The sequence below is a fragment of the Mytilus edulis genome, chromosome 2 (genome assembly GCF_963676685.1).
Source record: "Mytilus edulis chromosome 2, xbMytEdul2.2, whole genome shotgun sequence".
NCBI classification, from domain to species: Eukaryota; Metazoa; Mollusca; class Bivalvia; order Mytilida; family Mytilidae; genus Mytilus; species Mytilus edulis.
The window spans coordinates 28,421,539-28,441,713 of record NC_092345.1 but is presented as its reverse complement, the minus strand read 5'-3'; the positions used below and the strand labels follow the sequence as shown (position 1 = coordinate 28,441,713).

Below are 20,175 nucleotides of genomic sequence, written 5' to 3'. Positions count from 1 at the left end.
AAGTCATTATATTATGACCCTTTATAACTCAGAGTTAACATTATGGAGGGTTACGTTGCCGAAGTTAATTTTATAAGCCAACCAAACTGACTAAGAGAATAGTTTCCGTCGAAACAGCTAAGAGAAAATTTTTCGTCGAAACATACCTCTTGAAATCATTCATCTTTTTATTTAACTCTAAGCTTGTAAATGCCTGGTCTATAGTTCGATATGGATCAAAGATACCGTAAACCTCTGTTTCATTATTTTGGCATTCTTCCAATTCGATCAAGAAGAAAAGAGAAAAAAATCATACATTAGCTGACCATATGGCCAGTTAGCACGAACTTTCAATCCTACTTTATCTTTTAACTGTTTTATTGAAATTATGTATGTAGATATTTATTTGTTCATTAAGAGATCACTTGAGATAAGTCTGACATCCAGAATGACCCAAAATACGGACATAAACTAAATGAACTAGCATTATACAAGTTGGAATAAAGAGCATGTAAGTATGTGCAATTTAAGGGATGTACGTTCCAATTTTAATTTCTGAACCTGAAAGCAAACATACGAATATTTGAACATGTGTAAACGATATGTATATGTTCAATTTTTAAATGCTTAGGAATAAGGAATAATTCTGAATGAATATGGCCAAGTTTTTGTATCTATAAAAATGAAAACCGACATTTTCAGACGAAACCGAATTCTAAAAGATGTAAATATCTGCAATACCTTTAAAAATACATTAATCATTAAGTTCCAATTGTTTGTTGCGATCACTATAAGTCTAATGTATTTCACAACGATCTTTACCAGCAATGCATAGCCTTGGAAAAATATTTATATCATTGATGCATGTTCACTTTTGAAAATAAACAATATAGTAACTGGCAATGGTTGCTATCGGTCATAATTATTTGTCGATTATTTATCTTAAAATAAGCTGTATCTGTGGTATTAATAGTTAGTTTGGTTTTTATTCTAATTGTTTTATATTTTTCCACGGTATGCGTTTTCTTTTAATGCAAACCGAACGGTTACATGTAGACGGTCACATCCTTGTTCAGCATATACCATATTTCATTATCTTTAGTATTCAAATTTACAGACAATCTTGTTATTTTTGTTTATGGGACAATAGACAATAACAATCAAATTCAAGGAGTAAACAAAAAGTAAAATCACAAAAATACTACATTCAGAGGAAAATCAATTCGGAAAGTCCATAATCACATGGCAAAATCAAATAACAAAACGCATCAAAATGAATGGACAAGAACTGTCATATTCCTGACTTGGTACAGGCATTTTCAAATGTAGAAAATGGCTCACAAAACCAAAGAATGTGACGGTTGTTGTCCATTCTTTTGATGTGTTTAAGCTTCTGATTTTGCCTTTTGATTTGGGACTTTCCGTTTTGAATTGTCCTCGGAGTTCAGTATTTTGTGGGATTTTACTTTTTAATACAAGTTAAAAAAAAACCTGACAAAAATATAAGTTAACGAAATATTAACAACATAACCACATGATAAAAGACAGTCTAATACCATAGCCAATAGTTACAAAAGCACACACATAGTAGTTTTAACAAAACACCATACAGCAATCTAATTAAAATACAGATCTTGTGTCCACGTTTCAGGTGTGTGTTCCTATATTTATTGTGACAGTTATTATCGGATTACATGAAGGCTAATAATGACGATGCAAGAGCCGTTTACCTTGTCTTACCACCTTTCTCTAACTTTGTTCTTTTTGTATACTCTATTTTGGCTTAAATAATGAAACGTAATTTGTAGTAACGTTGGTGTTTTTAAGTTCAAGTCCTCTATCAAATTGTGTTTTATATATTTTTCTCTGCTACACATTAGAAGTGATCAGACAATTTAATTAGTACTCATATGTTAAAATCGATTTCAACCTTTGAACACCGGTATACTACTATTGCCTTTATTCATGCATTCATGTTTACTGTCAATTAATAAGGCCAACATTTTAGAACAATATAATTAGAAGGTGTCTAATAACCATTAAGTCGATTGGAATTTCGGATTTTGACCCAAAAACGATGATTCATTAGTTTTAAGTAGGTGAAGGCCGATTAGTTTTTTTCATGTTTCCTGCTGCATTATACAAATTATGCAAATTTGTGGATTCATATACATATGCAGATGATGTATATTTTGACAGCCATCAAACATTTTGACAAACGGTGATAAGCAGATGTCTTGGGGAATATGATGAATTAGTTTATATTCGGCTTAAATATGTAGATTGAAATCGTTGAATGTTTAGAGCCTTTCAAGTTGAATATTTTTTCCTCATAAATATGCAAAATGCGTAGTGCAATTAATGTCAAAATTTATCAAATTTGTTATTTATCATATACACAAGGTTATACATGACATGAATTGTGTCATTTGCAATAAATTACTTCTTAACCAGACACTGTCAATGATAAGTTATACTACTTCATTTCATAATTTTATACACACTATACATGTACAGATACACACTTGACATTCGGAATATTCAACTATGTCTTAAACTTATACAATAAGTCACCCTTTAGCTTGTTTAAATTAAAAATGACAAATTGTTTTCAGAAGTTGTATATCATACAAATATTTTTGGTAAAAGAGTTGCAGATGAAGGTTTATGCTTCCAAAGACAATCATTGTGTCATAGTTCCATACATGTTTATGATATTAGCAACACTCAAGTCTATCCCAAAAAGTGTCCTGTTCATTCTTTATCCCATATCTCATCACCATTTGGTGTTATTACGATTGCATCTGTTATTGCCTTTCAGTTTATTTTTATTTTTGTATTTAATTACAACGATAGCTTTCAGTTTCAATTTTGGAATAATGCATCCATTGGGAACAAAAATTACACCAATAATGGTTTTCGCATAATTGTAGAAATAAAAAGCAACTAGGATGACTTGTGGATATCTTTGAATTCAAAAATGATTGTCATACAAGTGAGAGATTTAGCTAACTATAAAACCAGGTTTAATCCACCATGTTCTACACAAGAAAATGCCTGTACCAATGCAGGAATACGAAAGATGTTGTCCATTCGATTGATGTCGTTCAGCATTTTATTTTGCCTTTTGATTTCGGAATATTCGTTTTGAATTTTCCTTGGAGTTTGGTATTTTTGTGATTTTACATTTTTTCATTATGCTGTATAGACATTTTGAATCTTCAGCAGTCCCGGTGGATGTATGTTTATTATTGATTTTTCATCATTTAAGTTTAACTTTTGTTGTAGTCTACTTCTTTTCAGTCGTCTCGATCTTGTATTATTCGTATGACTTTTTAATTTGTGACCCATGCATGTATCATTATATATGTATCTTGCAGATATGGTTCCTTTCTTCGCGTTGTTAGATGACCAAAGTTACCATGGTTACATTTCTCAATTGAATTGTCTAATATTCGACATGTCGGAGACTTTAAAGCCGACATAGCGGTAGGTTTTTATTGAAAGGCCACACGGATGCCTATAATTGCTTACATCCACTTCATTGGAACTGTGGTGGATAGTTGTCTCATTAGCAATAACACCACACCTCCCCATTTAATATTGTCAAAAAAATTGCCTATGTGATCAGGCTGTTATATCGGTTTTAACCTTTATCAAATCGGACATTTACTATCTGTTACCTTTATTAGTTTCTTCAAATTATGTGATTTGAACATTGGTAAATTAATGCTTAATATACTTTGATTGCATCATATATACGTTGTATGTCACGTATGTTACGATTCAGAATATATATTAGTTATTACGTTTTATGATATTCATGATAAATTAAGAAAGAAAGATCGTTCAAAATTATCATCCTGAAAAAGAGTTTCTATAAAAAAAATCGTTTAAGTGTTAAGAATTACTTTGAACTTTGACCCATAGACCTAAAAAAATAGTATTATACATGGACTATAATACCGGTATGATTTCCTAATTGTGCAAATATTCGAAGTCATATAATGAACCTCGTCAGATTCAGCTTATAAGTGTTACGTATACACTAAGTGGACTCCTTGTGCTTTAAGAACCTTTTGACCTTAACCTTGCATACATTATTTGTTGAAACTGTCAGGGATTGGGCTACTGGAATACATTCAATAGATCTGAGACATTTTTCTGTAATGTTTGTCAGATTCATTACGTAGGAACAGCATTCATCAATCACCTTTTCAAATTATTACATCTCCTTTGTCACCATCGTTTCAAACAGGTGTATATTCGTTTTTCTCGGTCATTGGCTTGGAAAACCTTTGTAACTTTTATACACACCTTTGATGTATACTCTTTTTGGTATAATCTGTTTAAAAAATGTTTAATAATTTAACCCACTAATAGGGAAATACAGTTGGTATTGGTTTAGAATACAATGTTAAGTATTTTCTGTTTTGCTTTTTCCAATCATATTTAGTTGTAAAATGATGCCCTTTATGGGTTCTTGATTAGATTAATAAAATTCTTATCTTATCTTATCTTATCTTATTTTTGTCATTTTTCATTTTAACAATTTTTAAAAACTCGATATTTTCCTTCAAATCATGAGTTTATTCACTCCAAAAACTTAATCGTTCTATGTACCTAGAATATACCATATACCAAAGATAAGTCAATTTGATGTTGAAAGTGGGAAAGTTACCTAAAATCTGCATGTTCATCAGTTCGATAGCAGTGAGCTTCTGCTGTCAGTATCAGCCTAAGCATAAAGCACTTGCGGTTTTTGAATGTGGTTCATGTTGCTACGTCTTAACTTTCCTATGTGTTTTGTATTCTGTTGTTTGGTTTTTGGTCGTTTATCACTTTTGTCATTGTGGTGTCGGTTTGTCATCGACTTACGACACTGAATATCCCTTTGGTATCTGTCATTTTCATTTTTATTTTCTGCCTAGTACACTTTGATGGCAAAAAGCAGATTTTAACCAATCGGGTTTTTCCTTTAGAAAGGTCAACATTTGCAGTTTTATTTCTTGCATATATTAAGTTATTATAGAATAGATACTCCATAGAATGTTAATAGATTTATTACACATTGGAATTTATTATTATCGATAGGCCTGGAAGGTCAAGATATTAACCTTCGACTACCGACTTTTTCGGTATAAACAAGTGGCTACCATGTGGATCATTGTACAGATGTATTTTAACCAATAGATTGAGACACTTTTGAAGGTAAATATGGTAAACATGAAAAGTAACCCGCTCAAGAGCAGGTATGAAGGACACTATACATATGCATTCATTATATTTTTCTTAATTTCAATTTTAAATGAATTTAACAGTAAACTTGATATCATTTGACCATTTGCCATATTGATAGATTATGTAGCAATTGTTTCCTTTTTTCCAAAAACTGCATAAAAACTATAAGCTATATAGGTTAATTGGTATATATGTAAAAAGTAAGTTACCTTTTAGTACTGATCTGGTTGATATATTGTTTTGTTGATTATGACGTATTTTTGTTTATGTATTTAATTGTTTACTAAGTTGATCTATAGAAGAACTACTTAAGGTACGACCTTTATACATTGCAATTTGATGAAACGGTGAATTTCACCACTACTTTTCAGGTCTCGGGTCATGTATCATATCCGGTATCAAAGTCATTTTATAAGTTTTAAAATACTGTTGCCCTGGTTGTACTTCAGGGAATCCCTTTTCTTTGTTCTGGGATATGATCCATATCAGTTTCTTTCCGATGAATTGAACTCTAAGTTTCCGAAACAAGTAGAATTGATGACATACGCTTTGTAAGCAGCAGTATATTGGGAGAATGGATAACTTAGTGCCTCGACCATTATATAAGTATCGGGATTCCTTGTGTACAGTGTACCAAAATGGAATACCAAAATGTTGTCCATCATTGCGAACAGTTAAATTATTAAAGTTAATGTGAAATACTTTTTATTCAATATGTTTTAAAATAGCTTTCTTCAATTCATCCCTCAAGAACAGTTACGTAAGTGAGGAACGGCAGACTTCATTCCATGAATAGTCTAGTTGCCAATTATCATAATTTACCTTATAATCGGGAATTCATTTTTAGTTGTTTCCTGTAGGAAGGACATAAAATTTCATTGACAATGGAGAGCTAGAGGGAAAAACAAATGTATCTTTAAGTTTTTCAAACTTTTTTATTGCATTTAATATTTATTTTTTGTGAAGCTAAAAACGTTTGATACCAGTAGTCATTTTTCACTGTAAAAAAGTTAAAACGGAGATATATCACATACAACCAGCTAATGATTGACAAAGGGCAGCAATTTGTGTTAAAAGTGTGCATTATAAATCATCTCGGTAATTGGCAAATGGACTATTGGGCAATGAATTTATCCCATTTTCATTTCATGTACTCATTTGTAACATTTACGTACTTCACGTGTGTTTCTTAAATACTCAGTAGATTTTTATAACTAAACGACTGTTGTTTCTATATGGGCCAATCTTAAAAGACATAAATGTTACAGATGGTATGACAAATTTTTTTTTTAATGTCAATCTAAGTAAATTCAGTACTTTTAAAGCACTGTAAGTTTCAATTTTTGTTCACCTGAAATGGAATTTTGGTACGGATAAGTCTAATAATGTAATGAGAAATTTTTCAAACAAGTTTACATAGATTTAGAAATTTAATTTTTTTAATGAAAAACATTTTGGACAAAAACATTCGAATATTATCGGGGAACACTAATAACCAACAAAATCAATTTGTAACTGAAAGACGATTTCAGATATATATTTGTATTAGGAAAACAATGTCCATCGCATCAATTGACTTTAAAAAAATGACAACTTTAAAATTGTAAAAATATATTAAAACTGCAGCCTTGTAGAACTTGTAATTTGATTCAGAAAGACGTAATTATATGGTTACATTTTAAAATGCACATGAAACTGTTTTACTGTAGTTTACAGTGAAGAATAGAAGCATTTTTGGCACTTACTTGGACTGAATTCAGGGGAAATAACTCCTACGTCTATATTGTAAACTTGGAAAAAGGAGAAAGCCCATTTAATTATCAATAAATGAAATGTGTCTGTCCTGTGTTCTCGTCTTGTCTTTTCAATTGTTTGAACTTAGGGCTGTTCTTTGTGATTTTATTTTCGTTTAGAGGAAAACTACCTTATTACATATTTCCATGAATTTAGTATGTGTTTATGTCCTTAACTTTTTTTAACGTCGTCGGCGTAAAGACAAAGTTTAGTCCTGGTATCTATGATGAGTTTATTTACGACCGTAGCCCGGCTTGTGAAAGTGCTTATAGAACACCTTGTTTGTATATGTGATTTTGAAAAATACAATAATATGTCACAAAATAAAACCACAAAATTATGCTTAGTCCAATCATATTGATTCGAACTTAATATTGGTTCGAATGATGTTTAATAGAAAAGGAAGAACGTGATTAATTGATAACACAAAATCACCTCGCGTAAAAGCAAAGAAACTACTCTTTTTAAAATTAGTTCTTCGTCTCAAATGTGTATCACAGTGAGGGTTTCAAAGTAGAGAAAAGAAGTTAAATGCTTGCATCGGTTTGAGCAGTGTCCATCATATTATAACTGCAATCGGCAATCTTCGGCAAATTCCGCCACTGTAGAATGTTAGCTAAGCTGAGATAAACCGAATGTCTACAACTGTACATTGAAGAGCACAGCTGCGAGATCAACATATCTGCCTTAAATTTGCATAAACGTGTTCGAACTATGTGTTACTTTCATTTGTCAGTGGCAAATATATCATAAAAATACAACACGGACATAAATTTTACAAAACATCAATTAAGTCGGTTCTGAGGAATTTTATGTCAAGGAGAAGAAATGGGAAGTTTCAAATGTCATTGGAACAATGTTGCATGGTGGGTCAGGATAGACAGTTTTCCTTCTTATAATTCATGTGCGAGTTCTTAGAAAAGTTGTTGCAATGGTTTTTTCGTGTTCAGAGAGTGCAGGACACACACTTTTAGACTTTCAACTTCTGTTTCGGGGTAACATTGAAACTAACAAAAAAGGCAAAATTGATAGTAAAATAAGAAAGAAAAGAGTTGATAGAACATGAAAAAAAAAATAAAAAAAATCATTGTATAATATGCATATATGTTAAAAGTACTAGGATCAGTTTTAATATAGTTTTGAAAAAATATTTTGAGAGCTTCTAGGACTTAAATACTTTCCTTTTCCCTTTCTCTTGCTAAACTTAATATTGTTTTCTTGTCTTTGTTTTGCTTTTTCTCATAACCTCGATGCAGATGTTCTCTTTGTGTAGTTTTTAGCAGCATTGGTGGCTTATTTGGAGAACTTTATTTCTAACATTTGTTCATTTGTTCATTTGGAATTCCTACATTCTGTGTGGAGCACAACTGAGATGGATTTTTTTCCAAGTGAACCTAAAGTATGGTGCACCATTTTAATTGTAAGACGTCTAGTCGTAATGAGCACAACGTTTTGGAACTTTTGGTCCTCAGTGCTCTTCAACTTTGTACTTGTTTTGGCTTTCGAACTTTTTTCATCTGAGCGTTAGTCTTGTGTGGACGAAACTTACCAGTGAGGTTAGTCTTGTGTGGACGAAACTCACGTTTGGCGTATTAAATTTTAAACCTGGTACCTTTTGTTAGCTATTATTCGTGTGTTTCTCTGTCCTATATGTTCTCCCTTTTATTAATATTGCAGTCCTGTCATTTAATATTGTCATTTTAATGTTATATGTAACATTGCCATAACAGCGGGAGGTTTGGCATGCCACAAAACCAGGATCAAACCACCATTTTTTTTCTTAAAATGTCCTGTACCAAGTCAGGTAAATGGCAATTGTTATATTATAGTTTGATTCTGTGATTGTTACATTTTAATGTTGTGTTTCTGTTGTGTCGTTGTTCTATTATATTTGATGCGATTGCCTTAGTTTTATTTTGTAACCGGATTTGTTTTTTTCTCAATCGATTTATGAGTTTTGAACAGCGGTATACTACTGTTGCCTTTATTTTGCAGTATAACTGGTAAACACGTTAGCGTGTTTTTGGCCAGACAAGGCCATTTTCTCCTTCTTCTTTTGTCGTGGATTAGGATTGCTGTCTCTTTAATGCGTATGTATTAAACGTCTCTTTTGATTTAAAAAAAATATGAAATTGAGTTGTCTCCCTTTCTCCTGATTCAAATATTGCTGAATGTCCTTCATTTGGCTGTTTTCTTATATTTATAAATGTGTGATTACATTTAATAAATATTGTCGTATACTTTGTATTTAATTGAAAGAATTACTATTCTCAAAATCTATTTTTAATGAAGTAATACTTTTAAAGAAAAAAAAAGAATGTTCAAAATGTCGCCAATCAGGAAACTTTTTAAAACTAAAAATTGGAAGTTGACATTTGTGGTTTGGAAAAACTGGCGATGGTCATCAAAAAGCAGCGTTTATTATCTGCTACAATAATAAACATTTTTTTCTGTTTTACATTGTATTATTAAAGTGTATAAACTTTTGTATTTTTTCCAGATATTATTTCCATTTTCATATGTATCTTTTGTTTTTGTTTTGTTATTTAAGAAATTTTACAGGACAGTTACTTTCTTTCGTATCATTATGTAATTTTGCAATGCTATTTTGTTTGTTTTAGGAATGTTTTTTGTCTGTTTATGAATCTTCAGAAGCTTTCCAAAAGTCTTAATGCTGGTTCCATATTTTTGATTTTTTATAGTATACATCTGGTATTTTAATGATATATTCCAGCTAATGTCTATCCCATATCCGAACATTGAGACGTATTGGAATTTTTATACATCATAAAAAGTCAGACTTAGAAGACAATGTAACAATACTCTCATTACACCTGAAAATAGAAAAGAATGTTTCACTAGACAAATTCAATTCAATATGTTTTTACTATTTTTTGTTACCAAATAAAAGACAGGATTTTTTCTTTATTATGCTGAATTTTGCTTAAATAGAATAATTTAACCTAAACAATATGTATTTATTGATATTAACAAGTGCAGAAATAAAATTAAAAAAAAATCTTTGAGTCCAATTTTTAATTGATAACGCTCCTTTTTTCCATATCAGGAATTATGTTATAGAACAATTTGTCTACAAACTTAAAACAATTAAATCTTTTAAAAACTACATATTGAAGAATATTTTGTTTAATTTTAATAACATTATAGTAGTTAAAAAAAATAATTATTGAAATTTATATTTTATGCTGTTATTATTATATTATTATTATTTAAGATATACATAAATGATATATAATTTTGAGGAGAAAACACGGGAAAATATCAACACAAAGATAACTCCTTCGAATACTGCCTGAGGAATAAAATTAAGGACAAAACGAATAAAATTATGACCTCTTGTGTTGTTTTTTGTTATTTTTATTTCGACTGAACACATCGTAACTATTGGACTATCCTAAGACCGTCCTAAGACACCTTTTTAAATATCCTAACTTTAGGACCAAATTTATACATATCTTATTTTCAGTGCTAAGACGTGTCCTAAAACTATCCAAAGACACGTCCTAGTCCTGGAAAAGTTCGTTGACACGGCCCATGGCCCGGTTTCACGAAGCTGTCAAAAGACCTGTCATAAGATATATTTTAGGACCTGTCTTTTGATCCTCTTAAGACTATTTAAGGACATATCTCGGAGATTTAGCGGATGATATTAGCAAAGATATCATACACCTGTCAAACATTAACACGATTTTATGGGAAAATTCATGAAAATGTATGTCTTTCCAATAAATTACTAAACATATTGATTAATATATTTAGATGATTTGCAAAAATAATACAGAAAATGAGTGTTATTAATATAAATAATCTATTAATAATACACCAATATACGTTTGAAACATTAAATACAAAATTGAGGAAAAAATTAATACAATTATGACATTTTGTGTTGTACAAGTGATTTAAATTTAATTTGTCACTGAATCGGTTATTATAAGGTATAATGATAAAATCGTGCATTCTTGATATCAATACATCGAACGTTCATTGTTGACAAATCATGATAATCTGTCAACCTATAAAGATTCAGTTATGAGCTGGAAACAGGAGAATATATAATAAATAATAATAATTAAATATTTTTTGCAAAACTAATATTAAAAATTAGTGTAATTTATATAATAAACTTATGACTATCATAAAACCACCATAAGACAACTCTCTTGTAGTCCAAAATTTATGATCAACTTTAAGAGATATGCTTATTTAGGCCTACATTGTGAAACCTCTATGCACTTAAAAAATAGAATTAAGACATTTCGTAAGACCATCCTAAGACACGTCCTAGTCCTTGGAAAGTTTCGTTGACACAGCCTTAGAGATTTCTGCCTTTAAAGGAGAAACTGATCTAGAAGTGAGCTAAGCTTTTTGTTGTCAAATTCTCCAAACCCTCCTCTAATGGAAGCTGTATCTCTTTTCCAAAGTAAAAAGTAAAATCACAAATATACTTAAATACAAGGAAAACTCATAACGGAAAGTCCCTTATCAAATGGCAAAATCAAAAGGTTAAACACATCAAAGGAAAGGATAACAACTGTCATATTCCTAACTTGGTACAGGCATTTTCTCTTGTAGAAAATTATGCATTAAACCTGGTTCTATAGCTAGCTAAACCGCTCACTTATATAATATAAATCTAAAGGCTTTTTTCATTTCATTTCATTTCATTTCACTTCAAAAGCGAACCCATATAGGAAGTCTCTCGTGACATCAATTGTGAAGTATTCGTTTAATTTGGCATTGGTTTATAATTAACACTAACCCTAAATTACAGAATTAAAATACGTATATGTATGAATTATTAAAAAAATATCTTATTACGTTTTTGATTCATGTATACATTTATACAGTTTTAAATGCTTAAAAAATCAAAACAAAAATATTGTGACGTTTGAATGCAAAGTCTACGGAATTTAAAGTGATTAAAAGTATACCTTGTAAAAAAAAACATTTATATATTAAAAACATCAAAAGTAAAGAAAAAAAAAGAAACAAAAAGAAAAGGAGTATATAAATAATGCAATAAAAATTATTGATAATATGTGTTATACTATAGTGAATATAAGAATTATCACATAACAAAGGACAAGGACTTATATATCTTGCGGAAAGGAAGCTCACGGTGCTATATATATTTATAAAAAAAAAAAACATAAAATTTTCATTTTTGTATAACGAATTTGAGTATTTTTCAATTAAGGTGCTGCAGTACCGTGGCTAATTTGATGCGCAATATGCGCTTTATTATTTACTTCATATAACAAACCAACATACAAATGAACTAAGAACGTAATGATCACGGGTATCCCTTTCTCTGTTAGCTTTTATACATGAAGATATAATGATATGTGGTCAAGGCTAAAATTTCCCCTTGCTACTATGTTGCTTACATAAAAAAAAATCAAAAGCATTTTTTTAATCTTACATGTAAATGTTTTTTTAAATGGTATGATAATAAGTTGCTAATACATAAATATAATTATGGAACATAAATGACAGATATATTCTCATTGGAATAATAATAAATATAAAGACAATGATCAGACAATTTGTTTGTGTTAAGTGGTCTCTAAGGCTGCCGGGGTTATCTCCCTTAGATAACGAATTCGCCATAAAAAATTACAATTCATTTTTGAAATTGTCAAAAAACTACCTCGTTATTATTTTTATTTTATATGACTACAGTTGATTGGAATTTGAGAAATGAAACAATAAAAGGCAATAAACAAATCCCAAAATTTGAGAATTGTAATATTTGTGTACAATTTCAAAATAAAACCATTTCACACTGCGTAAGCATATGTTATAAATGTATACTGTATAAACACTGCCGTGGGAAATAAGATGAGCCTTTGTATGTATGCTGAGAAGTAAACATGGTAAGAAATTTCTTTGTTTGAATTTGTGTTCTTTAATACTTTTTAAGATAGTAGTTTCACTTTCAAATGGCAATCCGCATGCGTATTGGTAATGCAAAAATCATTAATTGTCATTTTTTCTATAAATGAAATTGATTAAAACATTACATCAATTCATGTCATTCTGTCGTTTTCAGTTTTTGAACCAATAGCCTTAAACAACAGAGATTGTTAACGTGATCTCTCAAATAACGTATAAGCTTTTGAAAAGACGTATTTGTGTATTACCATTTCCTTATTTTCTTTTAAAAATGCAATAATTTTAAATAAAACACAAGAATTGTATTTACTAGATTATGTTTCATAAATTTAGTTTTTAAAATTGCTTTATTTCTGTGTTTTTGTAACGAATATTTTCTAGAAAAATATTGTGCATTATTATTAAAAAATCATTTAAATAAATAACTTTGTTAGAAAATGTACTACTTAAATTGTTGGTGTTTGCGTTATCCTTGTTAAAATACAATATGAATATATTATTTTTGTCTGTTTTGTCTCTGTTATTAAATATTGGATTCAATTCAATAAATATCAATATCATAATAGAATATTTGATAAAATAATTAATTGTTAACGTATTAAATCTGAGGTTTTGATTTTTCGATTATCTTGTTTTAAATCAAGGATTTGTACTACTCTTATTTTTTCTATATTATTGATAAATTTGGCTTTGTTAGTCATACTAATAATAAAATAACATATTTCAAACGAAAAACAAATGCGTTGTATAATTTATTTACATAATCAAAATACATTGCTTTTTATTTTTTTAATTTTTCAATTTTTCAATTATGTGTATTTTGAAACGATTATGTTTTTATCATTTTAATGTATTTTGCATGAGTAAAGTATTTTTCAATCCAAGTTAATTATAAAATATTGACTGGTTTTTTTAACAAAATGGTTCAAAAAAGATAATAAGAATAGAATTATTTATTATTCCAATCAAGGGCCCTTGATGGGTACCAAGACTTATATACACACAAAACAATACATTGTAATTTGTAACAGAAAACTATTTTCTGTATTGCGAAATGAAGTATTAAAAGTTCATATGTATGTTACAATGATAGAGCTATACTTATTTTTACTTTATATTAACCAAAAAATTAATTCAAACAATATACCGTATTGATTTTAGGTTAAAAAGTATACCTGCTGACCACCCTGATTGAAATTACATAAAAATCATTTATCAAAACATCCACAAATATATCCTGTTTCGTTACTTGAAAAATCATTCATTTTCTGATAGATATTCACAGCGTGTTGTCCATTTGATAACTGTCCGGTGAGGAAAAAACATGTAATAGACTTAAGCACATATCTCCTCCGGGCGTCAAGGAAACGAAAACAAAATAATCACAACATCAAAAGGAAAAAACTGTTGCAGCATAAAATGTCCGGATTGTACGGGTTTCGTCGTCTACGTGAGCGAAATAAAAGCAAAGGAAGTTTTGAGTGTGCAATTGTTTAAATCCGGAACACAAAGTCATAAATATATCAAACTTAGTCCCCAATCGCCACGGCAAACGCATTAAACAGTAGATATCCATTAAGCATTGTTCTTTTATGGCCCATAAAACTCTCTCGGCCTCCTTTCATCTAAAACACTGAGTAAATGAAAACAAAAACTGAACGCATATTTCAACTTTTTACTTTATTTTAAAACATTCTAGCTGCAAGAGCTTAGGCAGTAAATTTTAAAATTATTGTCTTTTTTCAAGAGGAAAGTTATTCGCATCGAACCACAAAAATACCGATAGGAAATTCTCACAACTGGTGAAACATGTATTTTGGTTGATAGATTTTTACAATATTTTGTTTATAATACAAAAAAAAGAAATATTCTTGATTAATAAAAAAAACATGAATAAATTTCATAGTATGATATTAATAAAAAATGAAAGTATTATTTCTGTAACAACATTTACTTTGGAAAAACTGTGCACAGAAGCTAGAAGTAAATACAAACTATTTTTTATAGAAGCAATAAATAAGTTTTTGTTGTATTATAACCAAAATAATTGTAAAATTCAGCAACAAACACACATTTTCCTTCGCCAGTTAGACAAATATTTTTCGTTTCAGTATTTTTTTTCTAAAAATGTATACACACAATCTTTCAATTACAAAAATGAGAGGATATGAAAATTTGCTTTATCAAATAGTATCGCAATAATTTATATATATATATCCCATGACACGGCTTATCAACATTTATGTCGCTAAACTGAAATTTTTCTACATGTATTTAAGAAAATTCGAATAACATTGTAGTGTGGTTGTCAAATTTGTGTGTCGAATGTTTATAGATAAATCAATACAAAGTAATGTTTGCTAATTTGTATTTAGTAAATGTTATATTTCTGCTAGATATTCAAATTTTAAAACCCTCACCCTTCTTACTCTTTCAGAAATAAAAGTAAAATTATTCCCTCCGTGTTAAAATTGTCTACTTACATCACCGAACATTTCATTTTTACATCTCACTTATTCCTAGTGTAAAACAAAGTTGTTTTACCGAAACCACCTTTCTCAAGATAAGCAAAGAAAATAATGAGGAAATTTGATAAAATGATCCTTTATTAGTATTATGGACGCTAATAAATTAACAATTTTGGCGTTTTATTGCCAATTTAGTGCAGTATAATGTCAGATAATTCCCCAACAAATGCCCAACATAAATAATCTTTTGACATTTTATATGATCATTTTACCTGCTTAATTATCAACTGGACACATTTAAGTTCAGGGCTATTAAGTTTAGAACACAAATAAAACATTAACATTATTTAAATTAATTGAAACAAATAAATTGAAAAGGGTCGCGTGAAGACGTAAAGACAGATAAATTATCTATAAATGGATGATAAAAATGCTTGAACTTGAATTCTTCAACGTTTAATAATAGTATATAAACAATATTGTTTGTAGATATCTTTCAAAGAAAAAAGAAATAGTATCTACGTTTTATGATAATAGATTTCATCTAAATTGAAATTGATATGTAATAGATCGTATTATATTGAGGTATTTGAGGTTTAAAACACAGATAATAACAATATATGAATTTTACATTAATGTCAGTAAGTAAATAAAGCAACACAATTTTATCGTTGATATTTTGAGACAAATAATGATAAGTAACAGTTCCAAAATTATACGAGTTATTTCCCTTTGAACATTAAGACGATCGAATAGATGACTGCTTAAACCGCTTAGCGATACTTTACATTAATCAAAAAAGGGTTACACATCTAAATATATAAGATGAATATGATGTAGTGCAATGTGAAAATCTACTTATTTCATGCAATATTAATCAATACTATTTATGTTCATAATTCATTTTCATATTTCTGTTAAAAACTCAGCTTGCATTTGTCAGAAAATAGACGTATTGTTGCCTTCATCAGAATGCAAATAAAAATGTAGAATTAAAAAATATAAATGTTAGTAAATATTGACACATTTCTTTTTAATTGACAGGTATATATGTCTGAATAATTTCAATCTATGACTTTTAAAAGGTTTGGACGCCGAATCTCAATACGTGGCGTCATACCTAGAATGATCTTTTGACAGTCAACTCGTAGACTTCTTCCTCGGGTGGGGCTTAAGTCACGAAATGCTTTATTATACTTATTGTAATTAAAAGCCAAACCCTAAATGTTTTTTTTTACCAAAATGGCCTCCTTTGCTGTATCGTATCCTCAAAACCGACAATCCCTTTGAAATTCATTCATGATCAATTGTCACACGCTTGATGAAGTATCAAAGATGTTTTCCTTTTACTCCAAAATGATATGGAATTTCATATGAGTGAGCAGGAACTTATATATTGCCTGTATGTATAATGTTCCCAGCAGTAATAGATAACTTTTTCATACTGTATAAGAATATAGTATGCTAAGTAATATTATTGCTGAAAGTTTTGTGGTGACCATGGATGTTTCTTTTTATACACATACCCGGATGAGAAATTATCAGTAAGTTGAAATCACCTATACAATGTAATTAATTATGGTCGTTTAGGAAATAAAAAAACTGAAACCAAAATAACTTATTGCATGCAAAAGCGTGAACTCTGAATGCAACCAGTCCAATTTTGTTGTAACCGTTTAGTTTCTTATGTTTATTAATTTAACATTACTCTTTTCTGCGTACAAACATTAATTGAAAAGTACAACAATTGAACAAATCAAAGTAGAACATATTTATCTTTATCACATGTTAAATTATTGTACTTAGTACACACACTTTTAAATATGTTCTTTCTTTCCCATCAGTCCTTTGATATTCTTTGGACTGTTCATTCTTTCCAATTAAACCTTTGATAATCTTTGACTTCTCCGTTTTATTCCCATCAGCCCTTTTGGTTTTCTTTGGATTGTTCAATTCTAAAGAAACAGATCCGATTATACAAAACAACTGGTTACTCCTTTAGTTCAAACAATTTTACATATGTACTTTCTTCAAGTTCCCGTCATTCGTTTGATGTTTTCACTGTTCTTTTCTTTCCGATCAGTTTTTTTTATATAATCTTTGGTTTACTCGGTTCTTTCCCATCAGTCCTTTGATATTCTTTGGACTCCTTTTTTGTCTACAGAAACAGATCCAAGTATGTAAATTAATTTATAAATCTGTACAACGGGTTACTGTTCTTAGTTCAAACAATTTTACATATATCATTTCTTTCCTGTCATTCAGTTTATTTTTTAACTCTTCTGTTCTTTCCGAACAGTTCTTTGATATTCTTTGGGCTCTTTCTTTTCTTTCACAAGAATCCTTTGATAGTTTTTAGATTTTGTGTTTTCTATAGAAACAGATACAATTATAAAACACAATTTTCAATTCTGAACAACTGGTTACTGTACTTAGTTCAAACAATTGTACATATTATGTTCTTTCTTTCTCATCATTCATTTGATTTTTTAGCCTCTTTTTTTCTTTCAGATTAGTTTTTTTTAGATTCTTTGGACTCTTTTGTTCTTTTCCATCAGCCCTTTGATACTTTTTGGACTTTTCGGATCTCTCCCATCAGCCCTTTGATATTCTTTTGACTTTTTGTTTTCCATAGAAACAGATGCAATTAAATAAAACAATTTTCAATTCGGAACAACTTGTTACTGTACTTAGTTCAAACAATTTTACATATGTCCTTTCTTTCCCTTCATTCATTTGATTTTATACTCTTCTTTTCTTTCCGATCAGTTTTTCTACGATTCTTTCTCATCTGACCTTTGATAATCTTTGTCTTTTTCGTTTTCTACAAAAACAGATGCAGTTATATAAAGCAATTTTCAATTCTGAACAACTGGTAAGTTCGTAGAGTTCACAAATCAGGCCATCTGATTAGATAAATTAAAACAGCATCTGTCAATTATGATGGAAATACTTCAATCCATCTACTCTTATGATCAAGAGTTTCGCATTTTGAAGTTGGTACTTGTCTCTGATCTGCATTCCAAATATAAAACCATCTATGATTGCATAATTGCTTACATACTGCTGCATGTCGTAGCTCAATTAAAAACGTCAAACTTTAACATCGTGGCGGAATATGATATCTTTATGACGTTCCAAACACTAAATTCGCTGCAGGTTTAGAAAAAAGCGTTTGCCAAAACATTTAAGTGACCTTGCAATCAATTATTTTGGTAGCAAAAGCGCTTACATAAATTTTATTGTTCTTACAACACTTAATATGATACCAAAAGTAACAATATATCAAGAAAATTGTTCTTTATATTGAGTGTTAATTGTTGTTTATGGTAAAAATCATCATAAAATTGAATTTAATGATAATCACCGTTTAAGAACTGTGAGAAGATTTACGAGTCTACTAGAGTTTTAATGTTGTAATACTCTATTCAATATATAAAAAAACACTTGAATTAAGTATAGATGTTAGTGTTTGTTTACATCTTTAATTTTAACTGAAAGTTTGAATGATTACAAGAATGAATTAAATATACTATAAAAACTTTTAATAACAGTAATAATGATACCAAAATAATAATAATAATAATAATAATAATAATAATAATAATAATAATAATAATAATAATAATAATAATAATAATAAAATTAATAATAATAATAATAATATACCAACTGGGGATGATCAATGGCAATATCGGCGCGAGCTTTAAAGACATATATAGAATTTAGCAATGATACTAGTATATATTTGTTTCAAAAGCACAAGGTATATTCAAAGCCAATCATTTGGAAAGCAAAATATACAAAGCATTTCAAAACAACACAAACAAAAGACACAAAAAGTTACGTGAAACATTAGTAGTAGCACTTATACTAATAATTTACAAGAATAAAGTACTATTTAAATCACTTACCCTTTCGGAGCACCTGCTATCATTCCCGTGTTGCTCAGACTTTTATTATATGTGTTGTGTTTTGTATACTGTTGTTTATCGTTGGTCTTTTTTTCCTATTAACCATGTTGTTGTCAGAGTTAGGAATATGGCAGTTGTTTTCATTTGTTCTTTTGATTGAAAGCGTTTGTGTTGCCTCCCTTTTTTATTTGCCTTGGAATTCAGTATTTTTGTTACACGTTTTTACAATTAAATGTATAAGCACTAGTATACTAGTAAATCAACAATTATGTATTTTTTCTAGAATAAAGCAGAAAAAGTATTTGATTTTAGGTGGACATGACACACACATGTTTAAAATGACAGACGTTCAAATAGGGAGAAATCGGGAATGCAATTCGTTGTTTTCCCTATTTTATGTGTTTACAATTACTCAGGCATCAAGCAAATATTAATCCGTATATTTAACTATTAAATTACGTTTTTTAGGTACAAATAGCGACATCTTGTGTTACTGAAAACGTATACTTAAATAAAATGATTTTTCGACTTTTAATCAATTTCAATTAACTAATAAAAAATGATCAATACGATACTGAAAGTACAAAAAATGTAATACGAATACTCTCTATGGTTACTTCTTTGATACTTCAAAGTAGCAACCGTCCTACCTAACTAACATTTTGAATCGGATACTATTTGACGATCGCAATGACTCAGTCATTTAAAAACCATTCGTAAACATGGGCTTTTACTTAGGCAAATCAATTTCACATCAGTTTCACTGATTTCAAAGCTTATCTAATTTCTTATTCAATAACACAGCATCAAGTCCAAAAGGATAAATATTTTAGAAGCGTGGCGCTATGATCATAAACGTA

The 20,175-nt window shown here is 29.4% G+C and overlaps 1 protein-coding gene and 1 long non-coding RNA gene across 2 annotated transcripts in view; one reads left to right on the top strand and one right to left on the bottom strand.

The window, feature by feature from the left end:
* LOC139511885 (homeobox protein Hox-B6b-like) overlaps positions 1-20,175 on the top strand; it is a 39,484-nt gene that overhangs the window by 15,360 nt on the left and 3,949 nt on the right. The gene's annotated exons all lie outside the window — the stretch shown is intronic.
* LOC139510536 (uncharacterized) lies at positions 9,779-14,825 on the bottom strand. The gene is made up of 2 exons (XR_011661907.1): positions 14,135-14,825; positions 9,779-9,848 (listed from the first exon to the last, which is right to left on the bottom strand). It is a non-coding gene; the product is annotated as an uncharacterized lncRNA (long non-coding RNA).